Genomic DNA, 7,885 nt, shown 5'->3' with positions numbered 1-7,885 from the left:
AACGATCGACAGTCTATTCGGCTACGACTCGAAAGCATTTTTTCTCTCGAGCAAACCTTTAAGTGTCATGGTCAGAAAAAATCAAAGAAATTTTGGCCACAGCCAAAAACTCATACTTTGTCAGTTTGAGGGCCTAGGTATGTAACTGAAAGATATGAAGTTAGTTTTTCGAAATATTCAAATTTACGGGAGAAAACCACGAATAACGGTAATCGTACCGGAAGCTCAAATTTCACTTCTCGACGATCCGAAATTTCACGCTTTTCAGCTTCTTACTACCCAGACGTTTCAACCGCTGTAAACCTTTCCTTACCTTAGTTGCATAGATTGACTCTTCCTTTATTGAAATATAGTTAGTATTTTTATCTCTGATTATTTCTGAGCCAGCTGAGCCTCGATTAAGTAGACACATTTTTCTCATTTAGGAAAAAGGCTAAAATAATCCAAATTCAGTGAGGAAAAAAGCTGACCGGTAGTGCTTCAAATCTTCTGATATTTTAGCCAAAGAGAGTCCAGTCGTTGAATTTTAGGTTTATGGTTTCAAAAGTGTAGGATCTAGTAGCAGTTTTTAAGAAAGGTCGATCAAAGGTCGACAAAATTACAATTCCGCGGCTTTGAAAAGAACAACTGAAACACGTGACACGAAACACGCAATAGAGTAATTTGTATATTTTTTGGGCAAAGACAACACGGTAAAATTAGCTTTGAAGTTTTATACGTTTGAGACTTTAGAAAAATAGTATTTATCCTAAAGATTGCCTACAATAGAAGAAATACCAAAAATAACAGCACTTGAACTCTCCCTGATGTTCGTCACGCACGAGCGACTTGGAGCGGCGAATGACAAAAATATTTTCCATTGATTCGAAGTAAGTCATATTCTGAAATAAGAAAAATCTATTTTCTTTAAACTTTGCCCACCAATCTGTCTTAACTAAAAAACGAAACAGCTTTCATATTTGCAAATATCGCAATAAATATTTTTTTAAGAATTACATTCAATTGGACCACGACCGGCGGCCTATTTTTAGCAATGGCGACAACTGAAAATAGGAAAAAACGTCGAGTCACCGCTTCGAAAATTTATGCTCCAATTTTAGGAATTGTCTTAACTCTCCTGGAATAAATTGGACCTTTATCTGTATAAAGCACGCAATTTTGGTTCGTTAAAAAGAAACAAACAATACGGAATATTTTTGATTTGAAGTGTACTTGGCCATCTGACGCCAACGGCTCAAAAAAATTGCACATTTTCAACGGGTCATTGCGCAAAAGTCCAACTACTTCCGCATTACATTTGTTTCCATACCAACTAAAAAGAAGTCAAAGAGTATGGAAATGGAAAAATGTGTTGTGGTTTAAGCGAGCTTTTAGTGCAACCAGGCGGCAACTTGGCTTATGTTGCGAACATGTTTTGTTTACATTGCAACAGCGGGTAGTTGCTCACGCGAAACCAATTTAGCATAAACAACACAATATTTCGTAAACATTGTAACCTTACAAAACTTTATATCCGCTCACATAATAAAACATCATTTAAAACTCGAAAACCTTAGCAGCTAGCGAGTCAGCAAAAAAAATACTGTCGCCTACCTGCAAGCCGGTGAGACAACAAAATTCATTGTCAGGTCCGCCATGGCCATGTTATTGGATTCCACATTTCTTTCTGGTTTTCGTCAACCATAGTATCCGCAGAAAGATTCAAACGGTAAACATAACACACATAACATAACATTGAACATACCACATGATTGTGATAACTGAAACAAATGAAAGAAAGTTGCGGGCAACACATCCCAAGAAATCAATCGATCACAACAGATCGGCTTGAACAGTTGATTGAAAGTTGCGTCACGCAATCTAACCTGAATCCAACTGCCTTATGGGCGAACTGAATAATTATTGTCCAAGAATCGGACTGTCCAAAATATCGGCTCTAAATATTTTTAACAGATGTATATGTCCTCGTGTGCACCATTTTGGTATGTTTATTAGAAACGAAGCTTACGTATTTATAAGCTGAAAACGTATTTAGCTGAAAGAAAACTCAAACAGTCCTATTCGCGGACGGGTTTTTTCATTTCCCGGTTGGGCGGGTTCGTTAAGGGGGGGGGGGGGGTGTAATAGAGCTCAATTGACCTCATCATCTATTCCTTCTTACGGAGAAAGAAGTAGGGTGGAAATTATCAGAAGGATAGAAAAACCCTGCACATTTTCTGGCCACACTAAAAATATAGCCAACGAAAAAGTGAACAAGACATTTTTGCCTAGAAAAATTTTCCACTCAGCCATTAAAGGAAATCTATAAGCTTATACTACCGTAATGTGAGATACGTTTACAAACCTGATCTTGTCGGCCATGTGCACATTTAGCACATCTCTGCTTCTAATGGCTTTTTTATCACCACGGTGAGTGGGATATTAGAAAGGCCCGTGCTGTTTTGAATATTTCCTATGAAAAACTAGAATGGCGATGCTTGGGACTTATATAATTTCGCCTTTCTTTGATGAAGACAATCCAAATACACCTGCTCTTGCAAAAACTAGTTCGTGCTCTAACAGAAATGCCACGAAATTAAATGGTTTGCTATAAGATCATTGCAGTCTCCAAGACGAACGAGCTCGGTTACCCCCCTCGATTGCCGCAACTTCCTCTATACTTTGAAGTGTGAAACAAAAAGCGCAACTCCTCCATTTGTTTTGTAAGTTGATAATGCTTCGCGAGAACAACAACGAAGTATGAATGACAAGTGCGTGGCGGCGTGGTTTGTAAAGACTTATTTGTGTTCCACTTTTTATTTCTTTCTTACTTACCTTTATCGTTTACTAGAACAATTTATTATTTTGAAAAAGCGGGTTTTTTTTGTATTTGAAAAGCGAGCCTAAAATTTCAAATTTGGAAGCATCCAGATGTAGATGTACAGGAAGTGGTCGAAAACAAGAAATCAAACAAATACGTCGGTCAAAAATATTTACAGCCCATATTTTGGACAGTCCGATTCTTGGACAATAATTATTCAGTTCGCCCATAAGGCAGTTGGATTCAGGTTAGATTGCGTGACGCAACTTTCAATCAACTGTTCAAGCCGATCTGTTGTGATCGCTTGATTTCTTGGGATGTGTTGCTCGCAACTTTCTTTCATTTGTTTAAGTTATCACAATCATGTGGTATGTTCAATGTTATGTTATGTGTGTTATGTTTACCGTTTGAAACTTTCTGCGGATACTATGGTTGACGAAAACCAGAAAGAAATGTGAAATCCAATAACACGGCCATGGCGGACCTGACAATGAATTTTGTTGTCTCACCGGCTTGCAGGTAGGCGACAGTATTTTTTTTTGCTGACTCGCTAGCTGCTAAGGTTTTCGAGTTTTAAATGATGTTTTATTGTGTGAGCTGATATAAAGTTTTGTAAAGTTACAATGTTTACGAAATATTGTGTTGTTTATGCTAAATTCTTTTCGCTTGAGCAACTGCCCGCTGTTGCAATGTAAACAAAACATGTTCGCAACATAAGCCAAGTTGCCGCCTGGTTGCACTAAAAGCTCGCTTAAACCACAACATATTTTTCCATTTCCATACTCTTTGACTTCTTCTTAGTTGGTATGGAAACAAATGTAATGCGGAAGTAGTTGGACTTTTGCGCAGTGATCCGTTGAAAATGTGCCATTTTTTCGAACCGTTCGCGTCAATGGCCAAGTAGACTTCAAATCAAAAATATTTCGTATTAATAGTTTCTTTTAAACGAATCAAAATTGTGTGCTTTATACAGATAAAGGTCCCCAATTTATTCCAGAAGAGTTAAGACAAAGTTAGAGCATAAATTTTTGAAGCGGTGACTCGATTTTCACTTGTCGCCATTGCTAAAAATAGGCCGGTTGTGGTCTAAATGAATAAAATATTAAAACATATATCTTACGATACTTGCAAATATGAAAGCTGTTTCGTTTTTTAGTTAAGACAGATTTGTGGGCAAAGTTTAAAGAAAATAGATTTTTCTTTTTTCAGAATATGACTTACTTTGAATCAATGGAAAATATTTTTGTCATTCGCCGCTCCAAGTCGCTCGTGCGTGACGAACATCAGGGAGAGTTCAAGTGCTGTTATTTTTGGTATTTCTTCTATTGTAGGCAATCTTTAGGATAAATACTATTTTTCTAAAGTCTCAAACGTATAAAACTTCAAAGCTAATTTTACCGTGTTGTCTTTGCCCAAAAAATATACAAATTACTCTATTGCGTGTTTCGTGTCACGTGTTTCAGTTGTTCTTTTCAAAGCCGCGGAATTGTAATTTTGTCGACCTTTGATCGACCTTTCTTAAAAACTGCTACTAGATCCTACACTTTTGAAACCATAAACCTCAAATTCAACGACTGGACTCTCTTTGGCTAAAATATCAGAAGATTTGAAGCACTACCGGTCAGCTTTTTTCCTCACTGAATTTGGATTATCTTAGCCTTTTTCCTAAATGAGAAAAATGTGTCTACTTAATCGAGGCTCAGCTGGCTCAGAAATAATCAGAGATAAAAATACTAACTATATTTCAATAAAGGAAGAGTCAATCTATGCAACTAAGGTAAGGAAAGGTTTACAGCGGTTGAAACGTCTGGGTAGCAAGAAGCTGAAAAGCGTGAAATTTCGGATTGTCGAGAAGTGAAATTTGAGCTTCCGATACGATTACCGTTATTTGTGGTTTTCTGCCGTAAATTTGAATATTTCGAAAAACTAACTTCATATCTTTCAGTTACATACCTAGGCCCTCAAACTGACAAAGTATGAGTTTTTGGCTGTGGCCAAAATTTCTTTGATTTCTTTGATTTTTTCTGACCATGACACTTAACTCGCACTCTGTTAATTAATACTATTTCTCTTTTAGTTAACGCTGTTCTTAAAAAGAGATTTTAACAATAACACCTCTTTATTTTTCTAAATTATTTGCGGATAACCCATCTGCCAAGAAATTATAAAGTAGCCTTGTTTAATTTTGCGAAACGAACAAGAACAGATTTTCAGAAAGGAATTGTTTTCTGCCACTCTCCTGACGTTGGTTCACAAAGTCGAGAGAAGACATATTACGTACCTAGCTGTTAGTGTTGTAAATTCTTGTTACAAATGTGACTTACTGCACAAGAGGCTTAACTTGTGACGTGTGGCTTTCAGTCGTTTTAAAGGATAAATAGGGTAGGGATGATTTCGTCCTTTATTGGGGAGTAATTTCATTGGCTTGCATTAGGGCTGGCAATACACGGCAGCGTGACGTCATAGAGCATTGTTACTTTTCATGATTAAAAAGACTGTAAGGATCTTAAGCGTCTTACAGCTTCACAAGAGGGGGGTCAGTGTGACCCGATAAACTCACGTTTACAGATTGCTCGCGGGAGAGGGTAACCCTCCTACCAGGGATAACTTTTCTTTATATAAACAGTCCCTTTGTTTCGCTTTTTACGAATTAGTCAACAAACGACTTGCCAGTTCTCTTGCTTAATGGGCAAGTGAGAATGAAATCTACTTGTCCCGGACCAACGGACGGGTCTTTTCTTGAGCTAACAAAAGTGTAAAATAAAAGCTAAATAGCTGAAATATGCTAAAATACTGCGATCGTATATAAATTGACAATAAATACAATGGCCTTTATTTAAGCTTTTAACTTATTTATCATTTCGTTTGGTCCAAAAAAGTTGTTGTAATTTAAAAATAGAATATAAAATTAAACTCGAGGCCCGTATTTCGTGCCATGTCTACATCGAAAATTGATAACAGAAATAAAGTTTATTTTAAGCCTTGGATCACATAAAAGCAGATGATTATTGTATTTTGCTAATTCTATTCGTAATAAGCAAGTTGTAAAATGGTTTCCCAGGAATAGCACGCGATGTTTTTTTCTTTACTAAAGTGTCCCACTAACTCTTCGCCAAGATAAGGAAAGACGGAACAAGAGAATAACGTATTTGCACGCGGCGTAATTGAAAGTATCATGTCAGGGTGGTAATGTGGGATTGCGTGACGCATGATTTGAACTGGCGTAATTGCAACTTTCATACGACGACCGTTTGTCCCACCCATGTTCGTCTGGGTGGTAATGGGGTTTTGCGTGACGCAAAATTAGTGTGTGACATCGCAGGCGGCCCAGGTCCAGACGAAGGACATGATCAACGTGTCATTATGCCGGTTGGCGATTGCGTTACGTTTTGAAAAAAGAGAGAGAAAAGAATGTATGAGAAATCTTCGGTGGAGATCGAGAAAAAGACTCTCATATGAAAGCGACAGTGATGCTCGAAAGGAAATTTGAATTAAATCTCTAAAGGAAACCAATCTAGTTGTGGCTCACCATTTTTGTATAGGAATGTTATAGTTGTTTGCGCATTTCGAGAAGTGTTTAAAGTATAAAAAACTTAAATATATTCAAAACACAAACAAACAAACAAACAAACAAAAAACAAAACAAAGGAGATAGAGCCCGACTGCAAGCATATGCTCGTTGGCAAATATGGGAGTAGTATAAGACGGGGGGTTCTGCAACAAGGCGCATGCGTAAGGGTGCAAGAAGTGTTCATGGGGTGTTCATGGGGTGTTCATGGGGTGTTCGTGGGGTGTTCATGACGTCTTAATCCCCCGTTTGTTAAAACCGGTGCTTTAGCTTGCCTTTGTAAAATTTAAACTATTCCTTGCAAGGGGTGTTCGTGGGGTGTTCATGGGGTGTTCATGACGTCTTAATCCCCCGTTTGTTAAAACTGGTGCTTTAGCTTGCCTTTGTAAAATTTACCCAGTTACTTATGAGTCAGAATAAAACAAGCGCCAAACTTCCTTTTCAAGAGGCAACATTTATTTCTAAATGATAAACACAACGTTAATTAGACAACTTTTCCGTGGACTGTAATGATGCCTCAACTTCGATGACTGGCTTGAGTTACCATACACAATAGCCATTCTTACTGTGTGCGAAAATAAATACAGATTAGTAATGCAAAAGAAAACAGCAGAAAGCTTGTTCTGGACGCTTAGTGTGAGGGCTGAAGAGGAATAACGTTGTTTTCATTATTTCATTATTCCTGCCAAACTTCTGGGCCATTATTGCTTTATTCCACAGCAAATATTTTGGTTTTTCTTATTCTATAAATTTTCTTCAGCCCCCGATCAGCGAAAAGGTAGCGCCAAACAAACTAATAGACACACAATGCGTGCAGAGACATCTAGGGTTTAAACATACTCATGGTGACATGAAATGTTGAACAGGTTCGCGAGCGTTTTGTGCAAAACCATCCTCGTGTGCGCGTTATTTTAGGAAAATGCCTAAACCTATACATCATTTTAAAGCCTGTAGAACCAAGAATGACGTGAAAATGTTTGATTTGCGACATTAAACGTTAAATGAGCTTCTACAATAAAAGGTGTAAATAGAGCGATGTTTAAAAATACGGCGAACTTTTGTGGGATTAAAACAAAAAGCAAATCGTCTAAAGCCCGACACACTTTTGGAGAGAAGAATTTCAGGTACCGGTAGGCGAACTTTTCAGCACTCCTATACTCAAAGTATCCGCTCAAGGCTGGCAAAACACAAGAAAAATTAAGCTGAGAAATACGACTTTGAAAGCTTAGCCAAATAACATGCCTTTCTGGGAAAATTGCCGTGGATATTATTTCAAGATAAAAGTTCCTTTGTCGACGTTTTAAACTCGAATTCATAATTTTATCATTTTTCAGAAGTGTTTGTCTATTGCATAATGGGGTAAAGGAAAACTGGCCATGGTTGAAGGAAATAAATAACTTATTTCCCTTAGATCCATGGGAGCGCTTTACTGCTCCCAGAAATAATACAATAATATTAGAGGTTGGCTCCGTCTCCTGCCCTTCTTGTGGTTTTTCGCTCGTCTTCTCGCAGACTTC

At 37.7% G+C, this 7,885-nt stretch overlaps 1 long non-coding RNA gene across 10 annotated transcripts in view; it reads right to left on the bottom strand.

Annotated features, from left to right (window-relative positions):
• Positions 1–7,885, bottom strand: part of LOC144630730 (uncharacterized) — a 101,034-nt gene that overhangs the window by 52,162 nt on the left and 40,987 nt on the right. For 6 of the 10 annotated variants that reach the window (XR_013566621.1, XR_013566619.1, XR_013566618.1 and 3 more), the window contains one exon: positions 6,803–6,933. The exons of 1 other annotated variant lie outside the window; for it this stretch is intronic. This is a non-coding gene — a long non-coding RNA (uncharacterized LOC144630730). Of the gene's footprint in view, positions 1–6,802; positions 6,934–7,885 lie in introns of those variants that run through there. 3 more of the 10 variants (XR_013566613.1, XR_013566623.1, XR_013566622.1) reach the window with 3 other exon arrangements.

This window comes from Oculina patagonica, chromosome 11 (genome assembly GCF_052425735.1).
Source record: "Oculina patagonica isolate OP01 chromosome 11, crgOcupat, whole genome shotgun sequence".
NCBI lineage: Eukaryota > Metazoa > Cnidaria > Anthozoa > Scleractinia > Oculinidae > Oculina > Oculina patagonica.
The sequence above is the reverse complement of the archived record's forward strand: the minus strand, read 5'-3'. Positions and strand labels throughout refer to the sequence as shown.